Below are 18,484 nucleotides of genomic sequence, written 5' to 3'. Positions count from 1 at the left end.
CCCTATATGTTTTAGCCTCCAGCCCCCTAATCATCTTTGTTGCTCTTCTCTGTACCCTTTCTAGAGTCTCGACATCTTTTTTACATCGTGGTGACCAAAACTGGATGCAGCATTCCAGGTGTGGCCTTACCAAAGCATTGTAAAGTGGTATTAGTACTTCACTTGATCTTGATTCTATCCCTCTGTTAATGCAGCCTAGCACTGTGTTGGCTTTTTTGGCAGCTGCAGCACACTGCTGGCTCATATTGAAGTGATTGTCTACTAAGACTCCGAGATCCCTCTCACAGTTACTACTATTGAGCAAGGTACCACCTATACTATACCTATGCATTTGATTTTTCCTGCCTAAATGTAGAACCTTACTTTTTTCACCATTGAATTTCATTTTGTTAGATAGTGCCCAGTGTTCGAGTCTGTCCAGATTCTTCTGTATCTTAAGCCTATCTTCTGGAGTATTGGCTATTCCTGCCAGCTTGGTGTTGTCTGTAAATTTGATGAGTTCCCCATCTATCCCCTCATCCAAATCATTAATGAAGATATTGAAGAGCACTGGGCCCAGAACAGAGCCCTGGGGCACCCCACTACACACTTCCTTCCATGTAGATGTGGTTCCATTGAGGACCACACGCTGAGTACGGCCTGTCAGCCAGCTACAAATCCATCTGGTGGTAATGCTATCTAACCCACATTTTTCTATATTATCAAGTAGTAGGTTGTGATCTACTTTATCAAATGCCTTACTGAAGTCCAAGTAAATTATATCTACAGCATTGCTCTGGTCCACTAGTTTTGTCACTTGGTCAAAGAATGTAATAAGATTTGTCTGGCATGATCTGTTTTTGACAAACCCATGTTGACTTTTAGTGATGACTTTGTTTGCATCAAGGTGTTCACTGATTTGTTGTTTGATTATCTTTTCCAGAATCTTCCCAGGTATTGAGGTCAGGCTGATAGGCCTGTAGTTTCCTGGATCTATTTTTTCCCTTTTTTGAAGATGGGAACTACATCAGCTCTCTTCCAGTCCTCTGGTAGTTCCCCAGTGCTCCAGGATCTTTGAAAAATATAGTTCAGTGGTTCTGAGATCACGTCTGCCAGTTCCTTGAGAACCTTGGGGTGTAATCCATCTGGTCCTGGTGATTTGAACTCGTCTAGGCTGGACAGGTGCTCACTTACCATTTTCTTGCCTATCTTAACTTGCATTTCTCTATTCTGTTTTTTATGGCACTGGTTTGGGTAGGTTGGACTGTTTTTTCCCTTTGTGTAAAGACAGATGCAAAAAACGAATTAAATAGTTCTGCTTTCTCCCTATTGCTTGTCACCTTCTTGCCACTTTCCCCCACTAATGGACCAATCATTTCCTTAACTTTTTTCTTGGTTTTTATATGTTGAAAGAAGCATTTTTTGTTATTTTTGATTTGGTAGCAAGCCTTAGTTCATTTTGAGCCTTAGCTTTCCTCACTTCATCTTTGCAGGCATGGGCTATTTGCTGATATTCTGACTTAGTTATGTGCCCCTCTTTCCAATTCTTATACTTGTCCTTTTTATCTTTCAATTTATCAGAGAGTTCTTTATGCAGCCATGCTGGTTTCTTTTGAGAGCTGTTATTTTTCTTCTTTGTTGGTATTGTACTAGACTGGGCCTTTATTATCTCACTTTTCAAAATTTCCCAAGCTTCTTGAGTTGTTTTCCCCTTTAGGATTCTCATCCATGGAATTCTTCCCATGGTCTCTCTAAGTTTATTGAAATTAGCTCTTTTAAAATCCAAGACTCTAGTTTGGCTGTGTTCTATTGCTTGTGCCTCCAGAATGTTGAATTCCAGTATTGCATGATCACTTCCCCCCAAGGTTCCTGTGGCTTCGACACCTTCTATCATTTCATCTCTGTTTGTGAGAATTAAATCCAATATGGCTAATCCCCTAGTTCCCTTCTCTACTTTTTGGGAGAGAAAGTTGTCTGCTAGGTTTGACAGGAATCTGTTGGATCTTCCACTTTGTGCATAGTTTGTCTCCCAGTTGATATCAGGGTTATTAAAGTCCCCCATTACTATTGTGATGTGCTTCTTACATACCTTAGTTAGTTGACTAGCAAAAAGTTCATCTATTTCCTCTGCTTGGTTGGGCGGCCTATAATATACACCTATGGCGATGTCATTTTTTCCCCTTTTATATTGACCCAAATGCTTTCAAGTTTACAGTTTTCGTCATTGTTGTGCTCTATTTCTGTAGAGATAAAGTTATTTCTTATATATAGAGCAACTACTCCTCCTCTTTTGTTTAGTCTATTTCTTTTAAATAGTTTAAATCCCTCTAGCTGTGTGTTCCATTTGTAGGTTTGATCCCACCATGTTTTTGTAATGGCAACAATATCATATCTGCCCTCATTTACCTGAATTTCTAGTTCACCCTGCTTACTGTTCATACTCTGTGCATTAGTGTATAGATATTTGAGTCCTTTATGACTGACCATGTGTTTACTTGCTGCATAACTTGTGTGGTGCCTGGCTTCCCCTATTTTCTTAGATTGCCAGGGACAGTGATGTCCTATATCAATTAACTCACTATCCCCATTATTTAGTTTAAATGTTCCTCCAAACAAGCTGTGATTTTATTGCCAAGTAACTCAGTCCCTTTCTTGGATGGATGCAGACCATCTCTTTTCTACATTTTTTCATTGGACCAGCTACAGACATCGTGACTAATATAACCAAAGCCTTCTCCTTTACACCACTCCTTTAGCCACATATTAAATTCTGCTGTACGCTGGCCTTTTCCATTTTGCTCCTTATACACTGGTAAAACCTCTGAAAAAGTAAGCCTACAGCCTATTCTGCTAAGTTCCTGCCCCAAGCTCTGGAAATCATTCTGCACAGAGGGTACATCTTTTTGGGACAGATCATTAGTGCCAAGATGTACAATAGCCTCCACATCACAGTCCTTGCTGGCATTCTTGATTATTTTAGAAATACGCTTCTTGTCCCTACTGGCAGTAGCACCTGGAAGACACCTGACCTTTTTCAAAACCTCTGTGTCCTTTCCTAAATTTACATCCCTTATAATTGAATCACCAACCAGAAGGTGGCTTCTCTTTTTGGATGCCTTTCTGTTCTTGCATGACTGGTGTGTAATACCAGATTCACACTTCTCCCTGTTGAAAACAAGTTTTTCATCTTGGACCACGATCCCCTGCTTATTTGAGTTTATTATCACAGATACCTTTACCTGTCTCCTTAATGTCCTTATTAAGATCAGAAAGGGCACTGTATCTATTGTGCAGGGACACAGCGAAAGCTTTGGGTTTATGGTTCACAGATCTCACCCTGCCAGATCCCACGGTTCTCCACACCGCCCTTCTCCTGCAGGATCTTTGTGGTAGAGGGGGCTGATAGCATGGAGGCTCAATAGAGTAGAAGGGCTGGACACCTAATTTCTGCCTGAAGAGCACAGATTACAGACCTTAGATGAATAATCTATCCTTGTAGACTAGTGATTTGTTTACAGATAGGACAGTTTCCAAGTTTGAAAAGGGTACTGCGAAAGACAGCTGCAAAACAGGTGTTGCACTGAACTAAGCCAGACATGCTGAGTTACAACGAATCACAGATGCACTTGCCCTGAATGTACCGCTGCTGTTTTTGATATTTAGTTATATAATTCGTGCACCATTAGGGCCGCTCCTTTTTTTGGTGCAGGCCTTGCAAACCTTACAGCATGGAGCACTTCCCAGCAGCTCTGAAAGTTGAAATTCTGCTGAAAAGCAATCTTCCGTACAGTCCTCCAAAACCACAGAAACCCCCTCCTGGGCCTCAACAAAGCACTCCATATCTTCCTCAGAGTCAGGCTCAGACGGAGGCATGACAGTCAAATTCCAATCCTTCCTAAACACCAAGATCATATGGCTGCAACCTCTGCTCTCTCCCATCCCACTCCCAACCATCAGGCCAAGCGAATGGTGAGGTCCATCAAGGAATCACTCAAGCGGATGACAATGGGAGATTGGAATCACCACCTTGCAAACTTTCTCCTGTGCCAGCACACGACTCCTAGCACTGCAATGGGTCACATCCCTACAGAACTAAGGTGGGGCCGCAGGCTCACAATGAAGCTTGAACAATTCTACCCAAACAGGACAGCAGCAGAAACAGCTCAACCAAAGCTTTTCAAGAACCTAGGACCTAGAGTGACTAAAGTAACGGGGCCATTGTCTTTTCCAGAGGTAGCTCTGGAAAATGGTCACGTGGTCAGATGCCACATTGACCAGTTATGGCATCGTCAGGCTGGGCCAATCCTGGGAGGGAGGAATTCAGACACACTGAGTGACTATGTTTTTCTGAATCTGCCCACATTTGCCAGGGCCGGCTCCGCAGAAACAGAGGCACCACAGGTTGGAGAACCACCTCTTCCATCAGATGACCTAAATGGCTATCACATCATGGGTCAATTAGAGACGGATGATCGTACAGTAGAACAGGACTCCCAAATGACATTACGGCAGTCCGCCCGAATCCGCAGTCCCCCTGTCTACCTTAAGGACGATGTGCATTTATCGTTTTTTTAAATAAATCTTTATTTACATTTTGTGTTAAAAACACACCATACACCAACAAAAACAAAATAAACCCATTTACAATATACAGAAAATGAAGAAATCAAAAAATTGAAAACCAATTCAAAAATTCCACTCATTAAATCTCTTATAACTATCCAACTCCAAAGCTTATTCATTAACAAAAACTATATCATTTGATTTTGGACCAACCTCCAAGCCACCCTCATTTCTTTAATCTTTTATCCATCCAAATATACCATTTATTCCATGATAGAAATGCTGGTGTCTCTTCTTTACCCTTCAACTTCTTGGTCAATGTATCTGCTTCTGCACAATCAAGTATTCTCCTAAGTATAGCTTCATCCGGCAGAGTATGATTTGCCTTCCAAAATTGAGCATACCCCATCCTCGCTGCCATTAAGATATGTAAAACTAAATACCATATTCCCCTCTTAATATTTCCAAGTCTGAAGCCAAGCAGATATGTCTCTGGTTTAAGATCAACTAAACACCCTGTAATTTCCTCTATCCGTTTTTGAATCCTCATCTAATATCTAACCACTTAGATGGGAGATGCCATCTATAAAGCATTTTGTATATGTTCTCCTTATATGACGTGGAAACCACCAGCCTCATATTAATTCACCAAATCTCTTCCCATTTCTCAAGTGGAAGTGCATAACCAAAATTCTTCCCCCAGGCAATCATCGCATCTTTTACCACCTCCTCCCCTACTACCCTGGTTAGCAAAAATTTATAGCACTTAGATATCACCCCTTTCTCCGGACCCAGCAGAATCTTATCTAATTCCTGCAGGTTCAGATAAATACCCCTTCCTTCCTTATCCTTCTTATACCTTGACTGAATCTGCAGGTAGGCCCACCACTCCAGTTGAAACCCTTGCTGAGCCAGATCTTGTTGCGTTTTGAGTTCTCCCTCGCTATCTAAAAGTTCTTTGTAAGTTGATCTTCTTCCCTTCTTGAGTAGGGTCGGATGGGTCAAAGCTTCCAAGGTTGATAACCATCACGGAATTTGCACATAGTACTTGGCCCTTATCTTATCCCAATTCCGAATCAGTATATCCCTTATGCAATGACGAGTAAACTGTTTGCTTGGAGGAGTACTTTCCCGCCAGAGGGCAGCATGCCATCCCTGCAACAAATCGAATCCTTCCAAACTCAACAATCGATTATTCCTTAAACTTATCCATTCCTTGCCCCAAACTAAAAGGGCAGCCTGATAGTAAAGTTCCCAATTTGGCAGGCCAAGACCCCCTCTTTCCTTAATTTCTTGCATCATTCTTTTTCCAATCCTGGGCCGTGTCCCCTGCCATATGAATCTAGAAACTACCCCCTCTAACTCTTTAAAAAATTTCATCGAAAGTTTAACTTACTGCTAAGCTTGTAAGCCACCCTGAGTCTTCGGAGAAGGGCGGGATATAAATGTAATAAAAATAAAATAAATAAAATAAAATAAACTGGGGCTGTCTGGAAAAGAAAATTCCATTTCGGCAAAATATAAGATTTCACTGTGGCTACCCTTCCTAATAATGACAACTGTATCCTACCCCATTTTCCCAAGTCCATTTTTGTTTGTATCAGTAATTTAAACTGTAATTTGTTTAAATCAGTAATTTATTACGATTTTAAACCTTGTAATGTCCGCTAACATCTGTTTACTTCTATTCAAAAGATTTTTCGTTAATATATTCGTCTTATCTTTATTTACTTGTAGACCAGCCACATTTCCAAATTCCTCAATCCTTTTTAGTAACTCCGTGCTGGATTCCAGAGGGTTTTCCAAAACAAACACCATATTATCTGCAAACGCCTGCAGTTTATAAATTTGGTCTCTTATCTGAAGCCCAGTAATGTCCTCATCTTTCCTTATTATTCTCAATAGGGGTTCTAAAGTTAAAATAAATAAAAGTGGGGAGAGTGGACAACCCTGCCTAGTGCCCTTACAGATATCAAATTTGTCAGTTAAATTCCCATTTATCAACAATCTCGCAACGAAGCTTGACCAATTCCACCCAAACAGGACAGCAGTAGAAATAGCTCAACCAAAGCTTCCCAGGAACCTAGGACCTAGAGTGACTAAAGTAATGGGGCCATTGTCTTACGAGGTGGCTCTGGAAAATGGTCACGTGCTCAGATGCCACATTGACCAGTTACGGCACCGTCAGGCTGGGCCAATCCTGGGAGAGGAGTTAGGGGGGAATTCAGACACACTGAGTGACTATGTTTTTCTGAATCTGCCCACATTTGCCAGGGCCGGCTCCGTAGAAACAGAGGCACCAGAGGTTGGAAAACCACTTCTTCCATCAGATGACATAAATGGCCATCACGTCATGGGTCAATTAGAGACGGATGATCGTACAGTAGAACAGGACTCCCAAATGACATTATGGCACTCCGCCCAAATCCGCAGTCCCCTTGTCTACCTTAAGGACTATGTGCATTTATCAAGCAAAGGATAACAACTATCCTTTGGGGGCGGGGTGTTATATATTAAGTACTAATGTTAATGTGTTGTGAAGTAACATATCTCCAACTGCTTTGGAGGGAAACTTCAAGAATTTAAGTTTCGGTGGGAGCGAAATAACTTTGCGATTGGCTGATGCCCTAGAGGTGGAAAGTATAAACTGCAGGCATTTGCCAGTTTAAACTCAGTTCTGTTCTTACTTAATAAACACCGTTGTACCATACTGGTCTGGTCATTGCCTACGAAACCTACTACACAATAGGAATCATGGTAAAATGACATCACAATCAGAAAGAACTCTCAGCTTGCAGTGGCCTTCTCCTGCAGCCTCCATATAGAATGACATGTGGTTGCTTGGTAACCGCACAGAATCACCTCCACTGTGGGATGCCATATTGAAAGGCATCCTTTACTGACAAAGAGAGGATGTCCAGAATGAGATGGATTGCCATATCTATTACCCAACTATTTTTAGTTGGGATCCTTCTGCTATATTTTAAAAGGCTGGGAGGAGAAAAAGATCATGATCTTGGAAAAAATCCAAAGGGAGAAGATTTATTTCTTAGATTCCTAATAAAGAGGCGACAATTTAAAGAAAATGTTGGAAAAGGTACAGGAGAGCAAGTAAAACCGGTTCCATATAGAATGGTGGAACAATGGTGGAAGCCTGTAGGACGGAAAGGGCCTATGGAGTTTAACAGGCAGCCAGAAGTATCTGCTAAAGGAAAAATAAAAGACAATATAGAGAAAAATTATGAGATGCAAAAGAAAGTGGCTACGGAAATTTTTGTGGCTTCTGATGACACCAGCCAGAGGAATGAAAGCCCTCTGGAAAAATTAAGGAGCCATCACAAAACTGGAGCAAAAGATCGTGAGCTTGGAAAAAATCCAAAGGGAGAAGATTTATTTCTTAGATTCCTAATAAAGAGGCGACAATTTAAAGAAAATGTTGGAAAAGGTACAGGAGAGCAAGTAAAACCGGTTCCATATAGAATGGTGGAACAATGGTGGAAGCCTGTAGGACGGAAAGGGCCTATGGAGTTTAACAGGCAGCCAGAAGTATCTGCTAAAGGAAAAATAAGAGACAATATAGAGAAAAATTATGAGATCCAAAAGAAAGTGGCTACAGAAATTTTTGTGGCTTCTGATGACACCAGCCAGAGGAATGAAAGCCCTCTGGAAAAATTAAGGAGCCATCACAAAACTGGAGCAAAAGATCGTGATCTTGGAAAAAATCCAAAGGGAGAAGATTTATTTCTTAGATTCCTAATAAAGAGGCGACAATTTAAAGAAAATGTTGGAAAAGGTACAGGAGAGCAAGTAAAACCGGTTCCATATAGAATGGTGGAACAATGGTGGAAGCCTGTAGGACGGAAAGGGCCTATGGAGTTTAACAGGCAGCCAGAAGTATCTGCTAAAGGAAAAATAAGAGACAATATAGAGAAAAATTATGAGATCCAAAAGAAAGTGGCTACGGAAATTTTTGTGGCTTCTGATGACACCAGCCAGAGGAATGAAAGCCCTCTGGAAAAATTAAGGAGCCATCACAAAACTGGAGCAAAAGATCGTGATCTTGGAAAAAATCCAAAGGGAGAAGATTTATTTCTTAGATTCCTAATAAAGAGCCGACAATTTAAAGAAAATGTTGGAAAAGGTACAGGAGAGCAAGTAAAACCGGTTCCATATAGAATGGTGGAACAATGGTGGAAGCCTGTAGGACGGAAAGGGCCTATGGAGTTTAACAGGCAGCCAGAAGTATCTGCTAAAGGAAAAATAAGAGACAATATAGAGAAAAATTATGAGATCCAAAAGAAAGTGGCTACGGAAATTTTTGTGGCTTCTGATGACACCAGCCAGAGGAATGAAAGCCCTCTGGAAAAATTAAGGAGCCATCACAAAACTGGAGCAAAAGATCGTGATCTTGGAAAAAATCCAAAGGGAGAAGATTTATTTGTTAGATTCCTAACAAAAAGGCAACAGTTGAAAAAAAATGTTGGAAAAGGTACAGAAGAGCAAGTAAAACCGGTCCCATATACAATGGGACTTGCTCAAGCCTCAGTTCATTCATTACAGAAGCGCTCCATTTTACATCTTCCTACTGAGTTGTCTCCTTTGACGTCATCTACTGTAGCGGATGATGGTGGTGAAGAAGAGGCTGGTAAAGTCATCTTTATTTTGAAATCTGGCAACATATCAGCACGGCCCAGACATGGAAACCATCATGTAATCCAGAAGACAATAGAGCAAATTGTGAAGAAGGAACTTGAATCTCATGATTCAAGAATGGAAAATCTTCTCAGAAATTTGATGATTGGAGGAAGCAACTCCAGAAGGCCTACTGATAAGTCAAAAAGTTTGGATGAGAAAACGCTATCTAATGAAGCGCCTTTGGAACATCAGGAAGAAACCACGTCTGCTCCCCTATTATATGATTTTTTCTCAACTACCAATAACCCTTTGCTTCAGGGAGATCTCCTTGAAGCTGCATTGCAAAAAGTCTTGGCACAGCTGATCCTCAATGAACGCATCAGGAATTTAATTTCTCACTTGATACGTTTAATTCAAGTGGACTGCAGAGAACTGAGTACGAGGAGCTCTTGTGGTTTTCTCATCGCTAAGATAGGTCTATTAATTAAAATATATAGTAGGAGAAAATACATTCAGGAGGCATCTGCTATCTTCCAATCCTCCTTGTTGAAGGGTAAAAATGTAAAGAATATAACTACAGCAAGCTCTAGAAAATTGGAGAAACCTTCTGATGAGGTAAAAGCAACCTAGATAAATAGTCCTAAGAACCGCCCAAATAGGAGTATTACAAGATTTGGTTACCTAGATGTGTCCCTTTTTTTCCCAGGAGACCAAATTGATGTAAACGAATTGCCTTTCATTTATGAACGACAATTATGGTTTTTTGAGTAAAAGCCTTGTTAGACTGTTTATAATAATGTGCAGGTGCAAAGACTCCGTTTCTACTTAATTCCCATATCTGTATACTAGGATACGTTTCATGTGTATTGATGTAAGGTTCTTACAAATTGTGATCAGCATCTCTGGGAGAGTGATGTTTAGCACAAAGCTAAAGTAATTGAAGCATGAAAGCAAATAAAAACAGAATGAGGTTCATCAGAATTAAAAGAGAAATTTCAGATATGATAATTTTAGGAAAGCTGGATTTTACTGTTTTTAAAGGGTAGATAGACACAAAAATACTTTTTTCTGGAGAAAAGAGCTTTTATATAGATTAGAAGAACTGCAAGAGTCTGCAGGATTTGTTTCATAAAGTAGATAACTGGTCATTAAAGAAAGTGATACACTGAAAAATGATATAATCAAATGTTTCCTGTATTAAGTTGATGACGATGATGATGATTGCAATGATATATCATTGTCTCTGGTCTGATTTATCAACTTAATTTCTCCTTTTAAATTTTGGCAAGGAGCAAAATATATATTATAAGAAATATCTAAATATTTTAATGCTAAATTTTGAAATTTCCTAAACAGCAAATGAAAATGAATTTGGATAATAGTATATAGTACATATTATTTATTTTCACATAATACTAAATAAGATTTGCTGTAATATTTCTAATACATCTAATACATGTATAGATCTATACATCGTATTGCACATAAAGAGAGTAATCGTCACTTGTTTACTTAATTACTTTTTAAAAATTTTTTAACTTTAGACATGTTGTATCTTCCAGTATAAACGTATAAACCAATAATAAACCAGGATTCTTAGCTCAAGATAATAATAATAATAACTAAACATGGTATGGCTTAGTAAACTAACTTCAAGATATGGGTTTAGATTATAGTTGTTCAAATCTTATTAGATATGAGCTAAGACATTCAAATTAAGCAAATTCTAGTTTAGCATTATATGAGAATGAAGTTGTTCTAAAACGGTCTGATACATACCGATGAGTACAAGCTGCCCTTTATGTCATTAATTGGGATGGAGTAGATGTTGAAATATTAGAAGGTCCATCTTCCACTTTATTTCTCTTGGTTTATCTTTGCAGACAGCAAAGGAGGGAATTTCTCAATATAGGCATGTCATCAATTGGCCGTTGGCTGTCTCAGTGACAACAGTGATGGTGGTCATCATTGTAGTAATTTGTTTGATTGAGGTAAGATAAAGTATTTTTCTAGAGATCCTTATATTAATTTATGTACCCACTATATCTCAAAGTCCAGTAATAAAAAGATAAACTTCCCCAAACTCTCCCCAAACTCTCAATATACTGCTTTAGTGAAGAGCTAGTGTGGGACTGATTTTTCTAAAATTATTGATGGGGGGGGCAAATAGGGTAACTAAACAGGTGTATTAAGCTTGGATTCATTCCACCTCCAATTCTGATAGGGAACATCTGGCTGGTGGGCTTGATGTGGTCTATAAGACCTTATTTTGAGGCTTACCAAGATCATGTTGGAGGCTTTAGACCTTTTTACAGATGAAGAAAAGGAAGAGTTTCTTATTGGGAAGCAGAGGGGGGGAAAAACCATAGTTCCCTGTGTCAGTCATTGTTTCTTTTTCCTCACTGTGAAAAATCTTCTACATTTATCCCTTACAACCACACCTCTCTTTTTGGATTAAACAGATCTGTTATCATCGCTCTGCAAAAAGAATGGAAGGAACCCCTCAGGAAAACCGGTAACTCTTCCCTGGAGATACTTGCGGTAGTTATTTGCAACTCTCTACTCTGAAAATCCTCTTCATGAGGACCAGTCTCAAGATTAGGTGCCAATGCACCTGAGTTTCACTCTTAAAAAGCGAATTTTATTTTACAAGATGCTGCATCTAAAAGTTGAAAACACTGAACACATCACTAAAAATATCTTTCTTTTTTTTTGCTGGCTGAATTTGTATGTTTAGCATTGGCTTCCTGCTACATTCCTCAACTGGACCCATATCCTTTGTTCCCTAAAACAGTCCTCTTGGAAACTTCAAATTATTTTCAGTACTGAACAAATATTAAACGTGAAATTGCCTGGAGGATATCCATGCTAACGAAGCCAAAAATAAGTAAAACTCTAAAGAGATACGTGGTTACCTGCAACAAGTGCTCTTAAAATTCTAGAGACAATCGCACGTGTGTGTTTCAGCATAAGAAGCAAAAAAGCGTCCTATGGCTTGCACATTGGTTGTACATGCACAGAAGAGTCTTGTGAACGAAAAGGCCTTTTGAGTCCATTTTGAGAAACAGCAATATATATAATAAGAGTTTGGATACTCCTCCAATACAGAAATGTATGCCATATTTGGTTTGAACTTTGTTAAAAGGGTTTTATCTAGCCTTAGAACTCACTATTTTACTCTTTAATTGTTTCTTTAAGGACATTTCTGGGTAGAAACAAGAAATCTACACCTGAAAAAAAGGTATGTAAATGCAGAAGCAACCACTGGTGGTCTGGCTATTCAATTTTCTTATTGGATCTGAAAAACATGGCTCCATATACCCATAAATATTACAGATGTGCCTTAGGCAAGCTTCAATTACCAAGTCTTAATAATAAAAATACAAATTAAAGTGTGACTGGATGGTGGATTTTTTTAAAATTTTGTAATCTGCCTAGAATCACTTATCGGTGAGTTGGACAGTTACATAAACTTATTTAAATATATATAATCCTATCATTTTTGAAGTATATTAAACTCAGTGGGACTTACTTTTGAGTAAATATGCTTTCTTTGCCTTTTGGTACTGTCCATGGGGAAGAAATGGAGGTAGTGACAGATTTTATTTTCCTGGGCTCCAAGATCACCGCAGACAGGGACTGCAGCCAAGAAATTAAAAGACGTTTGCTCCTGGGGTGGAAAGCCATGGCAAATCTAGCCAGCACACTAAAAAGCAGAGACATCACCCTGCCAACAAAAGTGCATATAGTTATGGCTATGGTCTTCCCAGTTGCAATGTATGGCTGTGAAAGTTGGACCATAAGAAAGGCTGAGCGCCAAAGAATTGAGGCCTTTGAACTATGGTGCTGGAGAAGATTCCTGCGAGTCCCTTGGACTGCAAGGCGTTCAGACTGGTCAGTCCTAGAGGAGATCAACCCTGACTGGTCTTTAGAAGGCCAGATCCTGAAGTTGAAACTCAAATACTTTGGCCACCTAATGAGAAGGAAGGACTCACTGGAGAAGAGCCTAATGCTGGGAAAGATTGAGGGCAATAGAAGAAGAGGATGACAGACAATGAGGTGGCTGGATGGAGTCACTGAAGCAGTAGGCGTGAGCTTAAATGGACTCTGAAGATGGTACAGGACAGGAAGGCCTGGAGGAACGCTGTCCATGGGATTGCGATGGGTCAGACATGACTTCACAACTAACAACAACAACAACAAAGCATTCTTAAGCAAGGGTAATGTTCTGCCAAGAGTAAGGACATAAAAGCGAATCAAAAAGATGGCACTGCAATGTGCAGATTGAATAGGTAATTTGCAGGTCTAAATGGCTTCCGAGAAGGAAAGCTGGCTAAAAAGACTGCAATAATTCAGTTGGCTACAATTTTTACTTTCCATTTTGACATAAAATCAAGGAGAAGCTTGAGCCTTATTTATATCCATGAAAAATGTCTCAAATTGTTCTGTTACACATTGTATATTAATTTGTACCAAATCCTCGCATAATAGTTTCCTTCTCTAAGATGTCTATTGTATCTTTTCTTCTTGAAGTGTCTTGAGCCCAGCCTGTCCTACACCTGTGATTTCTAGATGACTGACAGTTTGAAATGCCCAAATATATACTCTGGTATTTAGAAAAAAGCAGTGTTTTGAACCATTTTTGGTAGACATTTTTATGACATAGTTCAAATGACCAGAAAATTATTTATGGAATAAATCACAATGGTTGGATTCAAAAAACATGAAGGGAAAATCTGACTTAAATTGAGCCAAATATGTAAACCAGATCTTACAGTTTTATGTATTTTGTGTATTTATCATTATTCCTATGGGATCTTTTCAGAAAAAAAGTTTTGCTACAATCATTTGTGACATTAAATATACCAAAATTAACAGATTATGGTTTGTGGAGGTTTTGTGCATTGCAACTAACTTTTCCAGCTTTTTCAAACCAGTAATTTGGGAGACAGCTTGCATGAAGCAAGAATGGTCTTTTGTAAGGATCCCATAGAAATAGTGGTGATGCACACAAATCACTTGTTGTATCGACCATATGAATTGATAAAAGCCTTGTTCCCATACAATATTAAGCCATACATTTATTTCATAGATTATAATTAAACCCAAATTAAATAACATATAACATAAGTATAAAAACACTTGGAAAGTTTAGGATTGCTAGTACTGGAGGAATTTTTTTAACTGCAGCTACTAACTACTAATGTTATAGGCTACTAACACTAATTAGCAGAAGTACAAAATATATTCCAGGATTCTCTATCATAGATAAAGAGGGACCTAAAACAGGTGATGTAATTAAGAGTTCACAGTTAAGTTTGCTCTAATTTGTTAACCACACATTCCATCACTCCAGGATCTGTAATTTGAATTTGTGATATAAATACAATGATAATGCAACACGAAAATTAAAATGTCAGATTGAAGTTTTATGATCATTTTTCACATCCTTTCCTCATGCTTAGACTTCAGCATCTTCTTTGGAGAACACTCTTTGGTTTCAGGAAACATATCAAAATTTTGATGAACTGTGGAAAAAATACAGCAAGAATAAATTACATAGTGAAGAATCTTCAGAAGAGATATTTAACCGTACTAGCTTCAGGTAGTTTTCTTTCATTTTTTCCTCTTTGGCACATATTACAGGAAAGAAACTGACAAAGCTTGATGATGATGTTGATGATGATGATGATGATGATGATGATGATGATGCATTCACTCATGTCCAAATCTAGACAATTCTATGGACTAAGCCTAACCACATGTTCCTATCTTGCACTACTTGAGTTTCTGTCTGCCCTGTTTGATGTCAGCTTTGATAGAGTACGGCCACCATGTTCTTTGACAGCCTGGCTTCCTTTTACTGCTAACTCTTCCAAATGTAATTGCATTCTCCAGTGAATTCCCCTCATGACATGATCAAAATAAGACTAGAGAGGGAATAGTCCCATTCTGCAACTTAGAGAATGTCTTTATATTTTTCACTACTAAATGCTTGAGACAAATTTGGATTTGTCCAAAGTTAGATCACTGCAATGAGCTCCTTGAAGATCACTTCAAGTGCCCGTGAAGGCAACTCAAAAGCTACAACTGGTCCAAAAAGCACTGGCACATGCAGTATTGGATGTTCTAGGTTTGCCCATGTTACACCTCTGTTGTATGAACTGGAAGGGATGTAAGCAAGCAATGATTGTTGAACAAGCAAATCCACCAAAAATCTTTATGTAAATCTCTCAAAACTGGTTAACTTAAAGCAGGAATGTCATCTGGGTGCAGAACAAATTAAACAGATATACCTTTAACTAATAAAAGCTTTAAGACTCTAAAGGAACTGACTTCTGGGTGGCTGTCCAGCATCGCAGACGGTCGGAATTGACCACCGCCCCTTCGTTTCTGTTTAAACCGCTGAGAAGCTGACAATCAGCTGCTTTGCAGTGTGAAAACCCTACTCCTCGGGGGAAGAGGGGAGGGGGAGTTCCCAGGAAGGGGTAGAGCCTCCTTAGAGCCCCAGAGCATTTGTTCTGGGGCTTGAAGGGTGAGGGCCCCCTCAAAGCCTGGGAGTCTCCGGAGCGGAGGACTCTTCTGCTGTTAGCAGAACAAGACGCTGAATCCACTCCTGCCAGTTTGATTGACATCTAGAAACATTGTTGCAGCAGAGCGGAGACAGGAGTCCTATAAACAGCAGGTACAAGGCTTTAACCCTCAAAAAACAATTCTTTTTTCGTCCTGCTTACTATTTGGAAAAGAAAGGAAAAATGGTGTCTGACTGAATAGGGAGGAGAGAGGAGAAGAACACAACTTGGATCTTTATTAACCCACTTTAAACTGGGATTAATCTCTGTTTCTGTTTTGTCTTCCTAGGGAACTAATGCCACCACCGCCACCAGCAGAAGCAGAAGGTGAAGTTCTGGTTTCAGCTCCAGCTCCAGCTCCGGTTCCAGCTCCAGCTCCGGTTCCAGCTCCACCTCCGGTTCCGCCTCCGCCTCCAGCTCCAGAGCCTGTGAAAAAGGCCAGTTCGAAGAAACTGTGAGTACCTATAGAGTTATACATGCGACATATTATTTCTTTGCTTGAAGGTAGATCCACCCATAGATTCTAATTCATTCAATTTATGAAAGAGTTGTGGTAGCTCAGTGGTTAGAATGCAGTATTGCAGCCTAACTCACTGCTCACTGCCAGGAGTTCGATCCTGATCAGCTTAAGGTTGACTCAGCCTTCCATCCTTCCCATGTCAGGAATATGAGGACCCAGATTGTTGGGGGCAATACGCTGATTCTGCTAACCCCTTAGAGAAGGCTGTAGTGCACTATGAAGCAGTATATAAGTCCTAGTGCTACTGCTATTGGATGCCTGAATCACATTTATTTAAATGATGTGCTACATAATTTCCATGCTAAGAGGCTTCTCACAATTCCTAGCCTTAACTATAAGCAAGCAAATTGAGATGCAGTGATATTTGGTTTAATTTGTCAAGGAGAAAAAAAAAATCTCTGATTGATTACAGCTCATGGTAGCCATTTTCCAGAGGGCAATTTATCTACAACAATGTTCCTCAATCACAAAGCCTTTAAGCTGTGTGGGTGTCAACTTCCCGAATTGCCTAGCCAGCCATGCTTATTATTAACACCTTAAAGTTGCTGAGGATAAGGAAAACCAGTCTAAAACTTCCTTCCATTTTAAGAAGTTTGAAAACAAATAAGCCATCATCCTTCCTATCCTGGTAAGGAGAGAAGCTTAGATGCAGAAGAGTTCTTTTTAACGTCTATTAAAATGTCTTTCTGTTCTTTCTCAGGTCTGAAAAAGCGACCGCAAGTAGTGAAGCTTCTCCACAGATGGAGTGAGTAGTACAGTCTTTCAAGGATTGTTCTTTAACTTAGAACTTTTTTTCCTCTCAGATATTTCCTGGGAAGGAGAAAATCTTAACTACAGCACTATTAAAACATATTTCTGTTCTTTCTCAGGTCTGAAAAAGAGAGCCCAGGTAGTGAAACTTCTCCAAAGACAGAGTGAGTAGAACAGTTTGTCAAGAACTTAATTAAATGCTTAATTAAAAAGGGATAAATTTTAGATGGTTAATACCAGAAGGAGTAATGATAAATTGGCAAGAACAGAGATGTAGACTGGACACAATAGAGAAAGCAGAACTTTTCTATGATCAATACTTTGGGCAGCAAGAAGAAGAAAGGCTGATAGGGGAAAGAGTAGTCAGACAGCAAGGAGATGAGACAGAGAAGCAACGCAGTAAGTATAGAACAGGAGGAAAGGGTGTTGAGAGAAGGGACAAGAGCAAAAGAGGTAAAAGAGCAAAGAGAGATGGGAAGAACGAGAATAACGAGAGCAACTAAAACTTCAAATAAATAAACATGGAAGAAGAGATAAAAGCAATTTCAATAAATGTAAATGGACTAAATTCGGCTATAAAAAGACAAAGAACATTAAATAAATTGGGAAAATAAAAAATGGACATGATTTGCTTACAAGAAGTTCATATTAAGAAACAACATAAAAATCTACTAGAATATCCAAAATTGGGAGAATTATATACCTGACTTGCAGATCAAAGAGGTGTGGTACTATATATTCAAAAATCAATACAAACTACATTGTTATATTCAGATGAAGAAGGGCGAATTTTAATGGTGGAAGTAACTATGAATTGTAAAAAAAAAAATATTGGTAGCAATTGACGCTCCAAATGAAAACCAACAAAATTTCTATTCAAAATTACACCAGAAAACAATAGAATTGGAATTCGAAATCATATGTATGATTGGAGATTTCAATGCTATCGTAAAGGCCGGGCTGGATTATAATACAACAACAAAAAATAAGACTGTAAGGAGAACACTTCCAGAATCTTTGCATAATATGGTGGACGAATTAAATATATTAGATGTTTGGAGAGCAAAATATCCGGAAAAGAAGCAATATACATTCTATTCTAACAGTCACCTGTCCTGGTTGAGAATAGATATGATATGGACATCAATAGATTTATTTACAAGTACACAAAATATAAACATAGAAACAAGCGCATGGGCAGACCACAACCCAGTCACAATTATATGGAAAGGACAAAAAAAGAACAAGATGGACATTAAATCAAACTGTATTGAATGAAAAAGACTTCCAGCAATATATGGAAAAAGAAATGACTTTCTTCTTTAAGGAAAACAAAAGAGAAGATACCTCACTTCAAAATGTCTGGGATACGGTGAAAGCGTACATGAGAGGACTTGCTATATCTTATATGGGGAAAAAGAATAAACAGAAAAGACAAATTAGGGAAAAACTGGAGGAAGAATAT

Source organism: Vipera ursinii (assembly GCF_947247035.1).
Source record: "Vipera ursinii genome assembly, chromosome: Z".
NCBI classification, from domain to species: domain Eukaryota; kingdom Metazoa; phylum Chordata; class Lepidosauria; order Squamata; family Viperidae; genus Vipera; species Vipera ursinii.
The sequence above is the reverse complement of the archived record's forward strand: the minus strand, read 5'-3'. Positions refer to the sequence as shown.